Here is a 21,936-nt window from a genome sequence, read left to right on the forward strand (position 1 = left end):
ATGGTGGTTTGCTGCACAGATCAATCCATCACCCAGGTATTAAGCCCAGCACCCATTTGCTGTCCTGCTTGATGCTCTTCCTCCCCCAAACCCACTGACAGGTCCCAGTGTGTGTCATCCCCCACCAACGTGTCCATGTGTTCTCATCGTTCAGCTCCCACTTATAAGTAAGAACATGTGGTGTTTGGTTTCCTGTTCTTGCGTTAGTTTGCTGAGGTTAATGGCTTCCAGATTCATCCATGTCTCTGCAAAGGACATGATCTCATTCCTTTTGGGGGCTGCACAGCATTCTATGGTGTGTATGTCCCTCATTTGCTTTATCCAGTCTACTGTTGATGGGCATTTGGGTTGATTCCATGTCTTTGCTATTGTGAATAGTGCTGCATTGAACATACACATGCATGTATCTTTACAATAGAATGATTTATATTCCTTTGGGTGCATACCCAATAATGGGATTGCTGGATCAAGTGGTATTTCTGCTTCTAGATCTTTGAGGAATCACCACACTGTCTTCCACAATGGTTGAACTAATTTACATACCAAAGGGAACTCTTACATACTGTTGGTGGGAACGCAAACTAGGACAACCACTAGGGAGAACAATATGGAGGTCCTTCAAGAAACTACAAATAGAACTACCATATGATTCAGTAATTCTACTACCAGGATTTTTTTCCAAAGGAAAGAAAATCATATATCAAAACTACATCTGTGTCTTCATATTTATTGCAGCACTGTGCACAATAGCCAAGATATGGAATCAACCTAGGTGTCTAATAATAGAAAAATGGATTAAGAATATGTGGTATATACATGCCATGGAGCACTATTTAGCCATATAAAAGAATAAAATTCTGTCATTTTCAGTAATATAGATGGAACTGGAGAACAGTATGTTAAGTAAAATAAGCCAGTAACAGAAAGCTAAACATTACAGTTCTCACTCATATGTGGAAGCTTTAAAAAGTTTTGTTTTATAGAAGTAAAAAATAGAACAGAGGATAGCAGAGTCTGAGAATTGTAGGTAGAGGGAGGGATAGGGAGGATAAGACTCAATGCTGTCCTGGCTTCAGGTCTGACCCAGCACAGTCCCAGTGGTGACAGCCACAGATGTACTTGTGTCACACCCTCCTCCAAATCCAGGTGGCTCAGCAGAGAGATAGAGAGAGACTCTATTTGTTTGGTAGAAAGGGAGGGAAGAGAACAAGAGCCTCTGCCTGTTAATTGAGACAATTCTTCCAGATCTTATCCAAGACCACCAAGGCAGTACCGCTACAAGTTTACAAAATCACAGTGTTACTGGGCTTGGAGTACCGCTTAATGCAGATATGGTTGCAGCAACCACAAACTTAGGTTACAACACCCAATTTCCTTCAAATATCTGGAAAATCTTATCCAAAAGGATGGGTATAAATGAGCCCAGATAGTGAAGACTAAAATAAATACCTAATTCTTTAATGCCCAGACACCAATGAACATGCACAAACATTAATATCATTCAGGAAAACAAGACATCACCACATGAACTAAATAAGGCACCATGGACCAATCTCAGAGAGACAGAGATATGTGACTCTTCAGACAGAGAATTCAAAATAGCTGTTTTCAGGAAACTTAAATAACTTCAAGATAACACAGAGAAGGAATTCAGAATCCTATCAGATAAATTTGACAAGGAAATTGAAATAATTTAAAAGAGCCAAGCTTTTCTGAAGCTGAAAAATGTTAACTGGCATACTGAAGAATGCATCAGAGTCCTTTAATAGCGGAACTGATCAAGCAGAAGAAAGAATTAGTGACCTGGAAGACAGGCTATTTGAAAACAGTCAAATGAGACCCAAAAAAAGAATAAAAAGATGAAGCACACTTCATCTTTACAAGAAGGTTATACAAGAAGGTTAGGGAACACAAGCAGATTTAACCCAAAGAAGACTATCTCAAGATTTTTAATAATCGAATTCCCAACTATAAAGGATAAAGGATGCTAAAAGCAGCAAGAGAAAGAAACAAATAAACAATGGAGATCCAATATGTCTGGCAGCAGACTTTTTAGGGGAAACTTTACAGGCCAGGAGAGAATGGCATATTTAAGGTGCTGAAGGAAAATATTTTTATCCTGGAATAGTATATCTGGCAAAAATATCCTTCAAACATGAAGGAGAAATAAAGACTTTCCTGTACAAACAAAAACTGAGGGATTTCATCAACACCAGACCTATCCTACAAGAAATGCTAAAGGGAGTTCTTCAATCATAAAGAAAAGAATGTTGACAAGCAATAAGAAATCATCTGAAAGTATGAAACTCACTGGTAATAGTAAGTATACAAAAAAACACAAAATATTATAACACTGTAATTGTGGTGTGTAAACTACTCACCTGTTAAGTAGAAAGATGAAAAGATGAACCAATCAAAAATAATAACTACAATGACTTTTCAGGACATAGATAGTGCAGTAAGATATATATAGAAAGAAAAATTTTAAAGTGGGGAGAAGAGGCCAGGCGTGGTGGCTCACACCTGTAATCCCAGCACTTTGGAAGGCCGAGGCAGTTGGATCACGAGGTCAGGAGATCAAGACCATCCTGGCTAACATGGTGAAACGCCATCTCTACTAAAAATACAAAAAATGAGCCAGGCATGATGGTGGGCACCTGTAGTCCCAACTACTCAGGAGGCTGAGGCAGGAGAATGGCGTGAACCCAGGGATGGAGCTTGCAGTGAGCTTAGATCATGACAATGTGCTCCAGTATGGGAGACAGAGCAAGACTCAATCTCAAAAAAAAAAAAAAAAAAAATGTAGGGAGAAGAAGTTAAAGCACAGTTTTTATTAGTTTTCTTTCTGCTTGTTTGTTAGTTTATGTAATCAGTGTTAAGTTGTCATCAGTTTAAAATAATGAGTTATAAGATATTATTTGCAAGCCTTATGTTAATTTGAAATGTAAAAACATAAACAATGGATATACAAAAAGAAAAAACCAAGAAATTAAAATACCAGAGAAAGTTATCTTCACTAAAAGGAAGACAAGAAGGAAGAAAAGAAAAAAAGAGAAGACCACAAAACGATTGGAAAACAAATAACAAAATGGCAAGAGTAAATCCTTACTTATCAATAGTAACACTGAATGTAAATGGACTAACTCTTGGATCAAAAGACACAGACTAGCTGAATGGATTAAAAAAAAAAAATGAAGAAAAAAAAAAAACAAGAACCATGATCTGTTGACTACAAGAAGCACAATTAAACTATAAAGACATATATAGACTGAAAATAAAAGGATAGAAAAAGATATTTTAGGTAAATGGAAACCAAAAAAGAGCAGGAATAGCTATACTTACATCACACAAAATGGATCTCAAGACAAAAACCATAAAGACAGACAAAGAAGGAAAGAAGATCATGATATAATGATAAAGAGGTCAATTCAGCAAGAAGATACAACAATTGTAAATATACGTACACCCAAAATTACAGCAGCCAGATATATAAAGCAAATATTAATAGTGCTAAAGAGAGATAGACTGCAATACAATGATAACTAGCTACTTCAACACCCCACTCTCAGCACTTGACAGATCATCCAGACGTAAAATCAATGAAGAAATATAAGACTTAATCCAAACTATAAGGCCAAATAGACATAACAGGTATTTATAGAACATTTCATCCAAGAGCAGCAGAATACACATCCTTCTCCTTAAAACACGGATCATACTCAAGGATAGACCATATGTTAGTCCACAAAACAAGCCTTAAAATATTCAAAAAATTGAAATAATATCAAGTATCTACTTTGACTACAATGGAATAAAATTAGAAATTGGTAACAAAAGGAATTTTGGAAACTATACAAACAGGTGGGAATTAAATAATAAGCTCCCGAATGACCAGTGGGTCAATGAAGAGATTAAGAAGAAAATTGAAAATTTTCTTGAAACAAATGATAATAGAAATACAATATACGAAAACCTATGGGATACAGGCTGGGTGCAGTGGCTCATGACTGTAATCCCAGCACTTTGGGGGCCCAAGCTGGGCAGATCACTTGAGGCCAGTAATTCAAGACTAGCCTAGACAACATGGCAAAACCCCACCTCTACTAAAATACAAAACAAAACAAAACCTATGGGATACAGTGAAAGCAGTACTAAGAAAGATTATAGCTATAAGTGCCTACATCAAAAAAGAAGAAAAACATCAAATAAACAACAGAACAATGCATCTTAAACAACTAAAAAAGGAAGACAAATCAAACCCAAAGTTAGTACTAGAAAAGAAATAATAAAGATCAGAGCAAAACAAATGAAATTGAAACAAAAAATACAAAAGATCAATGAAACAAAAAGTTGATTTTTTAAAAAGATAAACAAAATTGACAAGCCTTTGGCCAGACTAACTAAGGAAAAAAGAGAGAAGCCCCAACTAAATAAAATCAGAGATGAACAAAAATAAGATATTAAACTGATACTGCAAAAGCTCAAAGGATCATTACAGGCTACTTTGAGCAACTATTTGACAATAAATTGGAAAACCTACAAGAAATGGATAAATTCCTAGACATGCCACCTACCAAGACTAAACCATGAAGAAACTGAAAACCTGAACAAACCAAATTAACAAGTGACAAGACTGAAGCTGTAGGAAAAAAAAAAACTCTCCCAGCAAAGAAAAACCTGGGACCTGATGGCTTCACTGATAAATTTTATCAAACACTTAAAGAAGAACTAATACCAATCCTATTCAAACTATTACTAAAAACAGAGGAAGGGGGAATACTTTCAAAGTCATTCTATGTGGCCAATATTACCATGACACCAAAACCAGACAAAGACAAGAAAGAAAGACATGAAAAAGAAAAAAAGAGAGAAAGAGAGAAAAAAAAAAGAAAAAAAAAAGAGAGAAAGAGAAAAAAAAGAAAAAAGAAAGAGAGAGAAGGAAGGAAGGAAGAAAGGAAGGAAGGAAGGAAGGAAGGAAGGAAGGAAGGAAGGAAGGAAGGAAGGAAGAAGAAAGAAAGAAAGAAAGAAAGAAAGAAAGAAAGAAAGAAAGAAAAAGAAAGAAAGAAAGAAAGAAAGAAAATGGGAGGAAAGAAGATGGAGGGAGGAAGGGAGGGAGGGAGAGAAGGAAGAAAGGAAGGAAGGAAAGAAGGGAGAAAAAAGAAAGAGAGAGAGAGAGAAAGAAAGAAGAAAGAAGAAAAAAGAAAGAGAGTAAGGAAGAAAGGAAGAAAGAAAAGAAAAGAAAGAAGGAAAGAAGAAAGGAAGGAAACTGCAGGCCAATATCTTTGATGAATGTTGATGCAAAAATCTTCAACAACATACTAGCAAACTGAATTCAACAACACATTAAAAAGATCATTCATCATTACCAGTAGGAATCATCCCAGAAATGCAAGGATGGTTCAATATATGTAAATCAATCAATGTGATACATCATATTCACAGAATGAAGGACAAAAACTATATGAACATTTCAACTGATGCTGAAAACCCATTTGATAAAATTCAACATCTCTTTATGATAAAAACCCTAAAATACATGGGGTTAGAAGGAACATACCTCAACAAAATAAACACCACATATGACAGACCCACAGCTAGTATCTGAAGGGGAAAAAACTGAAAGCCTTTTCACCAAGATCTGGAACAAGACAAGGATGCCTGCTTTCACCATTGTTATTCAACATAGTACTGGAAGTCCTAGCTAGAGAAATCAGACAAAAGAAATAAAGGAAATCCAGATCGGAAAGGACGAAGTCAAATTATCCTTGTTTGCAGATCACGTGGTCTTATATTTGGGAAAACATAAAGACTCCACCAAAACATTATACATTATTAAAACTGATGAACCAATTCAGTAAACCTACAAGATACAAAAGCAACATACAAAAATCAGTAGCATTTCAATATGCCAACAGTGAACAGTCTGAAAAATAAATCAAGAAAGCAATCCCCAAAAGTCACAGCTAGCAAGATGGCCGAATAGGAACAGCTCTGATCTGCAGCTCCCAGTGAGAATGATGCAGAAAGCAGGTGATTTCTGCATTTCCAATTCATCTCATTGGGACTGGTTGGACAGTGGATGCAGCCCACAGAGGACAAGCCGAAGAAGAGTAGGGCATTGCCTCATCCAGGAAGAGCAAGGGGTCAGGGGATATTCCTCCCCCAGACAAGGGAAGCTGTAAGAGACTGCACCAGGAGGAATGATGCACTCCAGCCCAGATACTGCACTTTTTCCATGGTCTTCGCAAGCAGCAGACCAGGAGATTACCTCTGGTGCCTACACCACCAGGGGCCCTGGGTTTCAAGCAAGCACAAAACTAGGTGGCTGTTTGGGCAGACACTGAGCTAGCTGCAGAAGCTTTTTTTTCATACCCCAGTGGCATCTGGAACAGTGAAACAGTACCCTTCACTCCCCTGGAAAGGGGGCTAAAGCCAGGGAGCCAAGTGGTCTGATTCAGCGGGTCCTGCCCCACAGAACCCAGCAAGCTAAGATCCTAAGATCCACTGGCTTGAAATTCTTGCTGCTAGCACAGCAGTCTGAGGTCAACCTGGGTCACTCAAGCTTGGTTGGGGGAGAGGTATCCACCATTGCAGAGGCTTGAGTAGGCAGTTTTACCCTCCCAGTGTTAACAAAGCTTCAGGGAAGTTTGAACGGGGCAGGACTACCAAAGCTCAACAAGGTCCCTGTGGCCAGACTGCCTGTCTAGATTCCTCCTCTCTGGGTGGGGCATCTCTGAAAAACAGCCAGCAGCCCCAGTCAGGGACTTATACATAAAACCCCCATCTCCATGGGACAGAGCACAGGATTATAAATCATTCTACTATAAAGACACATGCACACATATGTTTATTGCGGCACTGTTCACAATAGCAAAGACTTGAAACCAACCCAAATGCCCATCAATGATAGAGTGGATTGAAAAAAATGGGGGTGCTCAAGATGGCTGAATAGGAACAGCTCCAGCCTTCAGCTCCCAGCGTGAGTGACACAGAAGACAGGTGATTTCGGCGTTTTCAACTGAGCTTTGAAGAGAGCAGTAGTTCTCCCAGCACAGAGGTTGAGATCTGAGAACGGACAGACTGCCTGCTCAAGTGGGTCCCTGACCCCTGGGTAGCCTAACCGGGAGACATCCCGCACTAGGTGCAGACCAACACCTCACACCTCACACGACGGTACACCCCTGAGACGAAGCTTCCAGAGCAAGAATCAGACAGCAACACTCACTGTTCAGCAATAGTATGTCTTCTGCAGCCTCCACTGCTGATACCCAGGCAAAGAGGGTCTGGAGTGGACCTCAAGCAAACTCCAACAGACCTGCAGCTGAGGGTCCTGACTGTTAGAAGGAAAACTAACAAACAGAAAGGACACCCACACCAAAACCCCATCAGTACATCACCATCATCAAAGACCAAAGGCAGATAAAACCACAAAGATGGGGAAAAAGCAGTGCAGAAAAGCTGGAAATTCAAAAAATCAGAGTACATCTCCCCCTCCAAAGGAATGCAGCTCGGAACAAAGTTGAACAGTGAATGACTTTGACAAGTTGAGAGAAGAAGGCTTCAGTCGATTAAACCTCTCAGAGCTAAAGGAGGAACTACGTAACCAGTGCAAAGAAACTAAAAACCTTGAAAAAAGAATGGATGAATGGATAACTAGAATAATCAATACAGAGAAGACCTTAAAAGAACTGATAGAGATGAAAACCATGACATGAGAATGACGTGACAAATGCACAAACTTCAGTAACTGACTAGATCAACTGGAAGAAAGAGTATCAGTGATTGAAGATCAAATGAATGAAATGAAGCAAGAAGAGAAGTGTAGAGAAAAAAGGGTAAAAAGAAATGAACAAAACCTCCAAGAAATATGGGATTACGTGAAAAGACCAAATCTACATCTGATTGGTGTGCCTAAAAGGGACAGGGAAAATGGAACCAAGCTGGAAAACACTCTGCAGGATATCATCCAGGAGAACTTCCCCAACCTACAAAGGCAGGCCAACATTCAAATTGAGGAAATACAGAGAATGTCACAAAGATACTCCTCAAGAAGAGCAACTCCAACACACGTAATTGTCAGATTCACCAAAGTTGAAATGAAGGAAAAAATCTTAAGGGCAGCCAGAAGAAAGGTTGGGTTACCCACAAAGGGAAGCCCATCAGACTAACAGCAGATCTCTCGGCAGAAATTCTACAAGCCAGAAGAGACTGGGGGCCAATATTCAACATTCTTAAAGAAAAAAATTTTCAACCCAGAATTTCATATCCAGCCAAACTAAGTTTCATCAGTGAAGGAGAAATAAAATACTTTACAGACAAGCAAATGCTTAGAGATTTTGTCACCACCAGGCCTGCCCTACAAGAGATCCTGAAGGAAGCACTAAACATGGAAAGGAACAACCGGTACCAGCCATTGCAAAAACATGCCAAAATGTAAAGTCCATCGATGCTAGGAAGAAAGTGCATCAACCAACGAGCAATATAACCAGCTAATATCATAATGACAGGATCAAGTTCACACATAACAATATTAACCTTAAATGTAAATGGACTAAATGGTCCAGTTAAAACACACAGACTGGAAAATTGGATAAAGAGTCAAGACCCATCAGTTTGCTGTATTGAGGAGATCCATCTCACATGCAGAGACACACATAGGCTCAAAATAAAGGGATGGAGGTAGATCCATCAAGCAAATGGAAAACAAAAAAAGCAGGGGTTGCAATCCTAGTCTCTATAAAACAGACTTTAAACCATCAAAGATCAAAAGAGACAAAGAAGGCCATTACATAATGGTAAAGGGATCAATTCAGCAAGAAGAGCTAACTATCCTAAATATATATGCACCCAATACAGGAGCACCCAGATTCATAAAGCAAGTCCTTAAAGACTTACAAAGAGACTTAGACTCCCATACAATAATAATGGGAGATTTTAACACCCCACTGTCAACATTAGACAGATCAACGAGACAGAAAATTAACAAGAATATCCAGGAATTGAACTCAACTCTGCACCAAGCGGACCTAACGGACATCTACAGAACTCTCCACCCCAAATCAACAGTATATACATTCTTCTCAGCACCACATCGCACTTATTCCAAAATTGACCACATAGTTGGAAGTAAAGCACTCCTCAGCAAATGTAAAAGAACAGAAATTATAACAAACTATCTCTCAGAACACAGTGCAATCAAACTAGAACTCAGGACTAAGAAACTCAATCAAAATAGCTCAACTACATGGAAACTGAACAACCTGCTCCTGAATGACTACTGGGTACATAATGAAATGAAGACAGAAATAAAGATGTTCTTTGAAACCAATGAGAACAAAGATACAACATACCAGAATCTCTGGGACACATTTAAAGCAGTGTGTAAAGGGAAATTTATAGCACTAAAGGTCCACAAGAGAAAGCAGGAAAGATCTAAAATTGACACCCTAACATCACAATTAAAAGAACTAGAGAAGCAAGAGCAAACACATTCAAAAGCTAGCAGAAGGCAAGAAATAACTAAGATGAGAGCAGAACTGAAGGAGATAGAGACACAAAAAACCCTCCAAATAATCCATGAATCCAGGAGCTGGTTTTTTGAAAAGATCAACAAAATTGATAGACCACTAGCAAGACTAATAAAGAAGAAAAGAGAGAAGAATCAAATAGACGCAATATTGCACTAGAACTTAAAGTATAATAATAATAAAAAAAGAAAAGAAAAACAAAACAAAAAAATAGACACAAAAAAAATGATAAAGGGGATATCACCACCGACCCCACAGAAATACAAACTACCATCAGAGAATACTATAAACACCTCTACGCAAATAAACTAGAAAATCTAGAAGAAATGGATAATTTCCTGGAAACTTACACTCTCCCAAGACTAAACCAGGAAGAAGTTGAATTCCTGAATAGACCAATAGTAGGCTCTGAAATTGAGGCAATAATTAATAGCCTAACAACCAAAAAAAGTCCAGGACCAGACAGATTCACAGCCAAATTCTACCAGAGGTATAAGGAGGAGTTGGTACCATTCCTTCTGAAACTATTCCAATCAATAGAAAAAGAGGGAATCCTCCCTAATTCATTTACGAGGCCAACATCATCCTGATACCAAAGCCTGACAGAGATATAACAAAAAAAGAGAATTTTAGACCAATATCCCTGATGAACATCGATGCAAAAATCCTCAAAAAAATACTGGCAAACCAAATCCATCAGCACATCAAAAAGCTTACCCACTATGATCAAGTGGGCTTCATCCCTGGGACGCAAAGCTGGTTCAACATATGCAAATCAATAAACGTAATCCAGCATATAAACAGAACCAAACACAAAAACCACATGATTATCTCAATAGATGCAGAAAAGGCCTTTGAAAAAATTCAACAGCCCTTCATGCTAAAAACTCTCAATAAATTTGGTATTGATGGAACGTATCTCAAAATAATAAGAGCTATTTATGACAAACCCACAGCCAATATCATACTGAATGGGCAAAAACTGGAAGCATTCCCTTTTTGGACTGGTTTTTGCTTATCAGCAACCAAAAAAACAGTCCAGCAGGGATGCCCTCTCTCACCACTCCTATTTAACATAGTGTTGGAAGTTCTGGCTAGGGCAATAAGGCAAGAGAAAGAAATCAAGGGTATTCAGTTAGGAAAAGAAGTCGTCAAATTGTCCCTGTTTGCAGATGACATGATTGTATATTTAGAAAACCCCATCATCTCAGCCCAAAATCTCCTTAAGCTGATAAGCAACTTCAGCAAAGTCTCAGGATACAAAATCAATGTGCAAAGATCACAAGCATTCTTATATACCAGTAACAGACAAACAGAGAGCCAAATCATGAATGAACTCCCATTCACAAAAGCTTCAAAGAGAATAAAATACCTAGGAATCCAACTTATAAGGGATGGAAGGAACTCTTCAAGGAGAACTACAAACCACTGCCCAGTGAAATAAAAGAGAACACAAACAAATGGAAGAACATACCATGCTCATGGATAAGAAGAATCAATAATGTGAAAATGGCCATACTGCCCAAGGTAATTTATAAATTCAATGCCATGCCCATGAAGCTACCAATGACTTTCTTCACAGAATTGGAAAAAACTGCTTTAAAGTTCATATGGAACCAAAAAAGACCCCGCATTGCCAAGACAATCCTAAGCCAAAAGAACAAAGCTGGAGGCATCATGCTACCTGACTTCAAACTATACTACAAGTCTACAGTAACCAAAGCAGTATGGTACTGGTACTAAAACAGAGATATAGACCAATGGAACAGAACAGAGTCCTCAGAAATAATACCACACATCTACAGCCATCTGATCTTTCACAAACCTGACAAAAACAAGAAATGGGGAAAGGATTCCCTATTTAATAAATGGTGCTGGGAAAATTGGCTAGCCATAAGTAGAAAGCTGAAACTGGATCCTTTCCTTACTCCTTATATAAAAATTAATTCAAGATGGATTAGAGGCTTAAATGTTAGACGTAAAACCATAAAAACCCTAGAGGAAAACCTAGGGAATACCATTCAGGACATAGGCATGGGCAAAGACTTCACGTCTGAAACACCAAAAGCAATGGCAACAAAAGCCAAAATTGACAAATGGGATCTCATTAAACTAAAGAGCTTCTGCACAGCAAAAGAAACTACTGTCAGAGTGAACAGGCAACCTACAGAATGGGAGAACATTTTTGTAATCTACACATCTGACAAAAGGCTAATATCCAGAACTTACAAAGAACTCAATCAAGTTTACAAGAAAAAAACAAACAACCCCATCAAAAAGTGGGCAAAGGATATGAACAGACACTTCTCAAAAGAAGACATTCATACAGCCAACAGACACATGAAAAAATGCTCATCATCACTCGCCATCTGAGAAATGCATATCAAAACCACAATGAGATACCATCTCACACCAGTTAGAATGGCAATCATTAAAAAGTCAGGAAACAACAGGTGCTGGAGAGGATGTGGAGAAACAGGAACACTTTTACACTGTTGGTGGGACTGTAAACTAGTTCAACCATTGTGGAAAACAGTGTGGTGATTCCTCAAGGATCTAGAATTAGAAATATCATTTGACCCAATCATCACATTACTGGGTATATACCCAAAGGATTATAAATCATGCTGCTATAAAGACACGTGCACATGTATGTTTATTGTGGCACTATTCACAATGGCAAAGACTTGGAATCAACCCAAATGTCCATCAGTGACAGACTGCATTAAAAAAAATGTGGCACATATACACCATGGAATACTGTGCAGCCATAGAAAAGGATGAGTTCGTGTCCTTCGAGGGACATGGATGCAGCTGGGAACCATCGTTCTCAGCAAACTATCGCAAGAACAGAAAACCAAACACCACATGTTCTCACTCATAGGTGAGAATTGAACAATGAGATCACTTGGACACAGAAAGGGGAATATCACACAACAGGACCTATTGTGGGGAGCGGGGAGGGTGGAGGGATAGCATTAGGAGATATATCTAATGTAAATAACAAGTTAATGGGTGCAGCACACCAAGATGGCACATGTATACATAAGTAACAAACCTGCACGTTGTGCACATGTACCCTAGAATGTAAAGTATAATAATTTAAAAAAGTGACACATATACACTACGGAATACTATGCAGCCATAAAAGAGGATGAGTTCATGTGCTTTGCAGGGACATGAATGAAGCTGGAAACAATCATTCTCAGCAAACTAACACAAGAACAGAAAACCAAACACTGTATGTTCTCACTCATAAGTGGTAGTTGAACAATGAGAACACATGGACACAGGGGTTGGGGTGATGCATCACACACCAGGGCCTGTCAGGGGGTGGGGGGCTGGGGGGAGGATAGCATTAGGAGAAATACATAATGTAGATGACAGGTTGATGGGTGCAGCAAACCACCATGGCACATGTATACATATGTAACAAACCTGCATATTCTGCACATATACCCCAGAACTCAAAGTGTAATAAAAAAAGAAAGTAATCCCAATTATAATAGCTACAGATACAATTAAATAACTAGGAAATAGCCAAAGAAGTGACAAATATCTACAATGGAAACTACAAAATACTGATGAAAGAAGTTGAAGAAGACACACGAAATAATGGAAGGATATTACATGTTCATGGATTGGAAGAATCGATATTGTTAGTGTCCATACTACCCAAAGCAATCTACAGATTCAATACAATTCCTATCGAAATATCAATGGCATTCTTCACAGAAATAGAAAAAACAATCCTAAAATGTATATGGAACCACAAAAGACCAGAAATAACCAAAGCTGTCCTGTGTAAAAAGAATAAAATTGAAGGAATCATATTACATGACTTCAAATTATACTACAGAGCTACAGTAAACAAAACAGCATGATACTGGCATGAAAACAGACACATAAACCAATGGAAGAGAATAGATAACCCTGAAACAAATTTGCAGATCTACAGTGAACTCATTTCTTACAAAAGTGCCAAGAACATACAATGGGGAAAGAAGAGTCTCTTCAATAAATGACTGGGGAAACATTCATATGCAGAAGAATGAAATTAGACCCCTAACTCTCACCATACACACATATCAAATCAAAGTGAATTAAAGACTGAAATCTAATACCTCAACCTATGACACTACTACAAGGAAACATTCGGGAGACTCTCCAGGACACTGGAATGAGCAAAGATTTCTGAGTAATACTCCACAAGCACAGGTAACCAAAGGGAAAATGGACAAAAATGAATCACAGCAAGATGAAAACCTTCTGCACAGTGAAGGAAATGACCAACAAAGTGAAGGGACAACCCACCAAATGGGAGAAAATATTTGCAAACTATCCATCTGGCAAGGAATTAATAACCAAAACATATAAGGAGCTCACACAAATCTATAGGGAAAAAATCTAACAATCTGATTTTTAAGTAGACAAAAGACCTAAGTAGACATTTCTCAAAACACATACAAATAGAAAACAGGCATATGAAAAACTGCTCAGAATCACTAATCATCAGAGAAATGTGAATCAAAACTACAATGAGATACCACCTCAACCAGTTAAAATGACTTTTAGCCAAAAGACAGAAAATAAAAAATGCTAGCAAGGATGTGGAGAAAAGGGAACCCTTGTACACTGTTGGTGAGAATGTAAATTAGTACAACCACTGTGGAAAACAGTTTGGAGGTTCCTCAGAAAACTGAAAATAGAGTTAACATATGATCCAGTAATTCCACTGCTAGGTATATACTCAAAAGAAAGGAAATCAGTATATTGAAGAGAGAGCTGCAGTCCCATGTTTATTGCGGCATTGTTCACAGTAGCCAAAATTTGGAAGCAACCCAAGTGTCCATCAACAGATATATGGATAAAAAAAATATGGTACATATACACAGTGGAGTACTATTCAGCTATAACAATGTATGAGATCCTGTAATTTGCAACAACATAGATAGAACTGGAGGACATTATGTTAAGTGAAATAAGTCAGGTACAGAAAAACAAACCACATATTCTCACACATATGTGGGAGCTAAAACTTAAAACAATTGAACTCATGGAAACAGAGAGTAGAAGGAGGTTACCAAAGGCTGGAAATGGTAGTGTGTGGGGTAGAGGGGGAGGAGCGTAGTTAGTAACGCAAAGAATAAATGCTTGAGGTGATGAATACCTCATTTACCCTGGTGAAAATAATATAATTATTACACATTGTATGCCTGCCTCAAAATATCTCATACACCCCATAAATACATATATACCGTGTACTCACAGAAATTAAAAATAAAACAATTTTTAAAAAGAATTATTGTTAAATAAAATGTGGTAACAATATTTAAGTTATGCTTAACTAATGAGTCTTTATATCTTAGAAAGACACATCTGAAAAATTTATAAAATGAAATGGTATGATGTCTCAGATTTGCTTCAAAATAACTGAGGAGATAGGGAATGGTTGAGACTACAAATGAAACAAGATTGGCCACAAATTGATAATTATGGAAAATAAATGATAGGTACATGGGCATTTATCATACTATTTTCTCTACTTTTACATATGTTTGAAGTTTCCTTCAATTAAAAGTTAAAAAAAAAAAGTCAATTCAAGCCTGTAATCCCAGGACTTTGGGAGGCCGAGACGGGCGGATCACGAGGTCAGGAGATCGAGACCATCCTGGCTGACACGGTGAAACCCCGTCTCTACTAAAAAATACAGAAAAACTAGCCGGGCGAGGTGACGGGCGCCTGTAGTCCCAGCTACTCGGGAGGCTGAGGCAGGAGAATGGCATGAACCCGGGAGGCACAGCTTGCGGTGAGCCGAGATCCGGCCCCTGCACTCCAGCCTGGGCGACAGAGCGAGACTCCGTCTCAAAAAAAACAAAAAAAATCTTTAGTGCAATTTGTGTCTGTCATTTCATTTATATCTTGTCTTCGACATTCCTGCCCCCCACCCCCACATTCAGGTTTAAGCTTTTGGTGGAAAAATAGGGATAATGGAATAAGACACTTTTTTTCTTTTTCTTTTATCCAATCCCTTCTACCTCCTACCCTCACTGGGGGCAGATCAGGGAGAAAAAATTTAGAGGAAAAGTGGGTAAATACTTTTCTAATTTAGGTGGGAATGTTGGTAAGTCTTCTTCAGTTGGTAAATGTCTTCACCATTGCAGGAGCCCAAATCCTGTCCCTCTCTTTGAAGGAGTGCCCAACAGGCAAGCACTGTGTCACTGCGTCATTTCCTGATGAAGATGCTCTCTTTAGCTAACCACTTGCAAACACTCTAAGATTTTGCTTCAATGACACAGCCCTAAGGTGTCCAACAAACTTCCTTTTTAGAAAACATTGATTGGTTCTTTTCAAGGCAACTCTTTTAAAAAAAAATTTATGCTATGGATTTTACATGACGCAAGAAACACAAATACTTGTCATGTGACTACAGGAGACCTCTTTGGTGTCTATATAAAAAAGTCTTGGGATTCTGATATCAAGATCACAGTTGATTATTATCACCCTAGCTGAACTCTGATACTTAGAAAATGAAATTGCCTTTTTTTTTAACCTGTATTCATTTATTTTTTCTAAATAAGATATGACACATTTATTGTGAGACAGGTTGACGGATAGTGAGTTTTTTTAAAATAGCTTTATTGAGATATCATTGACATACGAAAATTATATATATTTAAGGTGAATAACTTGATGTTTTGTTCCATACAAACACTGTGAAATGATCAACACAATTAGGCTAGTTAACATGTCCATGATCTCTACATAATAATGGTATTGTGTGTGTGTGCATATCATATATATTAATATGTGTGTGTTTGTGTGAGTGTATGTGTGTGTGTGTTTGTGTGTGTGTGTGTAACTCAGCCTTATACAACAAAAGAATGCACTGTACCTGTGATCCCAGCTACTTGAGAGGCTGAGGTGGGAGAATCACTTGAGCCCAGGAGTTTGAATCCAGCCTGGGCAATACAGCAAGACTCCATCAAAAAAAAAAAAGGAAGGAAATAAGGAAATCTTGCTATTGGAGAAAACATGGATGGAGCTGGAGTGCATTATACTAAGTGAAAAACAGCAGTACACAGAAAGAAAGCTACTGCGTGATCTCACTTAGATGTGGAATCTAAAATAGTCAAATTCATAGAAGTGAGGAGTAGGATGGTGGCTGCCAGGGGCTGGGGGAAGGGGAAATCAGGTGATGTCGATCAAAGAGTACAACGTTTCAGTTATGCAAGATGAATGAATTCTGGAGAGATAGCATACAGCATGATGAAGATAGTTATCAAGACAGTGTTTGCCTGGTCACCCCTCATGGCATCCCCGTGGCCTACAAGGAAGATCACTAACAACCACCAAATGAAGTGAAGGTCACTACCTCAGCTCCCCTCTCTCCAGCCAATCTTTTCACTCATTTCCCTGGGAAGCAGTTTCCAGGCCTTGAACTCCAAGTAACATATCAACTCCTCTGTATTACAGTCTCCCAAGAACTCTCTCAAGACACACTCTGCCAGCAGCACAAGAAGTGAAATGAGGGTCTCCCTTTTCTCTTCAGCACCCTCAGTCTCTCTAAGTCATTCTTTTAGGTTGTTTCTCATTTGGCTAAGGTAGGAGAAAAGCACTTCTGACCTTCCCCTACCAATTCCTTTCCAATGTTCTTCCTCAAAGCACCCTCTAAGCTTCTGTTACATAAGCAGGTGGAGGAGAAGCTACTAGACCAGTTTGGCCATCACTTGGCAAGCCCTTGGGAGATTTACTTTAAACTATATCAGGCATTTTCCCAGGTTTGTCAATGAAGTCAACAGGAAAAGTCCCATTCAACATCCTGTCACTCTCATATTACTTCCAATCCTTACCACACCCTGCAAGGTGCATATTTTTCACAGATAAGGAAAGAGATGCTCAAAGACTTGCCCAGGATCACTTGGCTTGTGACTGGTGAGATGTGGATTTGAACCTGAGATGCCTGACCTTAAAGCCCACACCCTTTGCACTATACCTCAAGATGTTCTGGCTCACAGATTAAATCAATCAAAATACGTTTTTTCATTCTCAAGCTAAAATATTGGATAATACCCCAAAGAGCTGCATAGGACTGCTTCGAGTTCTGTTGCCAGAGAGATATAGTACCCACCGTCAAACTGTCAAATTGCTGGAACAAAAACAAACAAAATATTATCTGCCAGGGAATACAGCAGCAGATTAAGGGCAGTCATTTCTGTTCTTTTCACAGCATCTGTATGAGCAAGATATTGAGAATATTAACCTTGTTTCTGTAAACCTTCATCCAAAAAGTTGCCTGATTTTTGTCCTAGCTATCCTGCTCTGCCTCCCATAAACCCGTCTGGTCACATGTCAGTGGGGTTTTCAGAAACTACAGGACCCAGGAGACAAGGAAGCTGTTGTCCCCATGTTTGTACTCTGATTGTTGGGGTGGGGAGCACATCCTCTTGGCCCACAGAAATGTACAAACCTTGCCCGTTAAGCCCTAGAAGTCTGGCCACCCCTACTGCTGCTCTCTTTCCCTCCAGCCATCCCAAACCACTCCTGTCAGCCCCTACCTTTAGACTTCCAAGACAAATTCACTATCATTTACCCCCAAACTGTTCTGCCATCACACCTTTCCTAAGTGAATGGCACAGCAGAACAGGCCACATAATTTGTGGGACCTGGTGCAGAATGCAAATGCAGGACTCGTTGTTCAATGATTAGGAATTTCAAGACAGCAAGAGCAGAGCATTAAATGAAGTGTGGGGCCTTGTATGACTTTAATTAAGACCTTCAACTCCTCTGTATTACAGTTTATTATTTTCTTATCAGTTGTCCCCACTACACTGTGACCAACTTGAGGACGGAAGATGCGCCTTAATCAATTTTGTGTCCTGGCGCTAGCTCAAGCTGGCACATAGTAGGCTTTCCATAAGGACTGAAATGAATGAATACATGGGCAAGATTGTCACTTGTCTTCCACAGCTCTGACCCTGCAAGCTCATTCTGCCTTCTGAGAACAGAAGCAGCAGAGCTGCCCACCTGGAAGTTTGCCAGGATTGGGGCCTCTCAGGGGTGCATGAAACATGCCCATGAAGCTGATCTTGGACACCACTATCCACCAGTCACCCAAGCCAGAAACCAGGACTTCTCAATTCCCCGCAACCCCAACCTTCCTTGCCCCCTCACTCACACGTATAATAAACTACCCTATTCTATCAATTCTAAAGTTGTAAAAGCACTCAAATATGGCTCCTTCTTTCTGTCCTCACTGCCGCCACCTCACTTCAAGCCTGAATCATTTTTTACTTGATGTATTAGTTAGGGTAAGAGGCTGACTGCTGTAGCAGAGAGACTCACAATGCAGTGGTCAGAGTTTGAAACCAGATCTATCTCACTCCAAAGCACAAGTCCTTAACCTATACCTGTATTTTCTAAGAAATTGAAGAATATCCTAAAAAAGTGGGACTATACGAGTATATTATCCAGGGCTCCTTTGGATGCAAGTGATATAAATCCAGCTTAAACTAAAAAATAGAGAGGAGGACAAATTTATTGGTTTCCATAACTGAAGACTCCGGAGGATAGCTATTTTCAGGCACAGCTAGATCCAGGCATTTGAACAATGTTATCAGGGAGCCATCTCTTGACTTTGCTTTTCTTTGTTTGTTGGCTCATTCCTTCCTACTGCAAATGACTTTCTTCAGGCAGCAATAGAAGATGAAATACAAGCAGCTCCCGCTCACATGATCCTTTTGGTTCCAAAGCCTGGTCCTCAGCTTTGCAGACCTGGATACTTGATCTGTCCAGGGTCAGGAGTTGATGAGACTCAGTAAAGCCAACTTATGCCAATGACAGGACCCTCACAGAGTCATTAGGATGTTCATTAGGATGTTGGTATATTAATTTACAGTGAAGCATTTCAAATCAGGACTCATGATCTGGAGGCACAAGCCTTGCAGTAAGCTATAAGTCACACCCACTTCTCTGGCTGAGCAGTGGTTCCTGAAGCTTCCCTGTGGGGCTGAGCAGGCTCTGATGTACCCCAATAGACCCCTTGCCCTAGTGAACTTCCAGTGGGGTGGCTCTTCTCCTTCCATTCTCTTAAGGCAGAGTGAGTTTACAGTGTCAGAGCTCTAGAAGACCAGTGACACTCCTTTTTTTACTCATTTACTCCATCCTCATAGAAAACTCACTGTGTGCTGGCCTGAGCTAGCATCAGGACACAAAACTGATTAAGGCAAATTCTCTGCCCTGCAGTTGGTTACAGTATAGCAGGGGTGACTGATGAGAAAACAATAAACTGCAATACAGATCTGTTGAAGGTCTAAAGTTAAGTATGAGATGCAATGGGGAACATCTAAAATGATGGAGTCTTGGACTGTTCTAGCATTCACCACACTAGGTTTTAGAGCACTGTACATTTATCTGTCTGTCCCTTATGAGAATGTGAACCTTTAAAGGGAAAGGATCATGTTCTATTTCTCTACACATACCTAGCACTTAATGCACACTATGGAAATAATAAATGTTTGTACCAAATAAAGAGGTTAAGTTAAAAGATTGAGATTTTTTTTTTCAACATCTGTTAAGCACTCACCAAGTTCAAGGCTCTGTGATTGGTGTGAGGGAAACACAAAAATGACCAATTTCCTATTCTCACTGGGAGAGGGCTCATGGCACTGGATTTTTCGGCAGTCAGCTGAGACCTCTTAAGAACTGGAGTGTAGTGTCTAAAGACCAACAGTTTCATCCTACTGTCTCCAAGAAGAATTGAGCCTGAGCATAAACTAATTACCCTTCTTGGCCCTGCAGTTGAATAGACAAATACCTCTTTAGTTAGTCATTAGGCTCTAATCAGAATAATTTCCATACAAGAATGTGTGTAGATTGAGTTTGTTCTCCAATTGTAACATTTGTGATATTCAACCACAATTCTACTTATTAATAGTCATTAGTGGTCTATAAATAACACACAATCCTTCAGGTTAAAAAAAAAACAAGCTGTGAGCTTAGCTGGTTTGAAATGTAAACAGGCTGTTCATGAATTTCTACATTGTAATTCCCTGTTTGGCCTTTGGCCAACCTTCATTCCCTGGAAGTGGCCACTGATAGAAATGTTGTATGTCATCTGATGATGAGTCCTGGCAGGTCAAAATCTAGATTTGTAGATTTACAATCCAGAAGTCTGCAACTCTCTTTCACCCATTTACTTAAGAAATATTGATTGATCCCTTCAGCATTTGGGTGCTGCGGTGGTACATGTATGGATGCAGCACAAGTCCAGCCAGGAAAGAATTTAAATTCTGCTGTTAGTTGTGGACCTGGATATTAGCAATGTCCAACAGGGATGGGGGTGGGGAAGGATTGGGAAGGGGGAGTCAGTCTAAGCAGAAGAAGCTGAGATCAACAGCTTAGAGCACAAAATTGCTTATAAAATATTCCAACTTTTTAAATTGGGAGACTTACATAAACTTCCACATTTCTAACTTCTCTTGTAAAGCAAGGAGATCTGACAGCACTGAGGCCACCTTCCATTCCTTCTAGCAGCAATCAGCTGTGTCAAGGGTTTCAAAATTCCCCACAGATATTAATCTTTAGGATTCTGGAATAAGAAACTGGAATATTCAGAAATTCCCCACAAATCATGTTGTTCTCAAAAATATTTTCAAAATTCTTCATATACATTACTCATTATTGTGGATATTTTTAAAATACTTTAATAAATGAATATTGTTTAGCTGTATTTGCAAATAAATGTAGGCCATAGTAAACACTATAAAGGCCAGGGAGAATCACTGGGTAGTACCAAATGGATCTAGCAAGGTTCACTACACTACACAGAACCACATGTAAAAATTGCCTATTAAGGACTGACTTTGCTTTGAAATTTGTTTTTTCTTGGAACAGCCATTCAGAGGATTTAAGTATGCGATTAATATAAATTTACTAATAGTTATTTTATTTGCAAGATTGACACACTCTAAGTAGAATACAAGGCCACAAAGACACACTTAAAATATGGGACAAGTTATAAGAAAGGCTGACCAATTAGACCATAAAGACTACTTAAATCTTCATCACTTCTCTCCTCCATGCTCCTGTCCTTATTCCTTGAAAAGTTAACCTTAATCTTCAATTCCATATATCAGCATGTACTGCTCCTATTTTCAACCTGACATCAGGGATTTCTTTGAACCAGTTATATCTACATTGATTGTTAAAGTTTGATTCTTGGCAAAGAGTTGTAATACCTTTTCTTGACTTATTGACTGATTTTTCTCAGGATTCTGGATTCAGAGAAACATGCATTTTCTAAGAAGTGCTGGAAAAGAATTCCTGCATGGAGACATGAGCTGGATCTCTGTAGCAGGTACTACCTTAGTATGGAATGTGTATAGTGTAATTCTCCAGAGTCCACAGT

The sequence above is a fragment of the Macaca thibetana genome, chromosome 2 (assembly GCF_024542745.1).
Source record: "Macaca thibetana thibetana isolate TM-01 chromosome 2, ASM2454274v1, whole genome shotgun sequence".
Taxonomy (NCBI): domain Eukaryota; kingdom Metazoa; phylum Chordata; class Mammalia; order Primates; family Cercopithecidae; genus Macaca; species Macaca thibetana.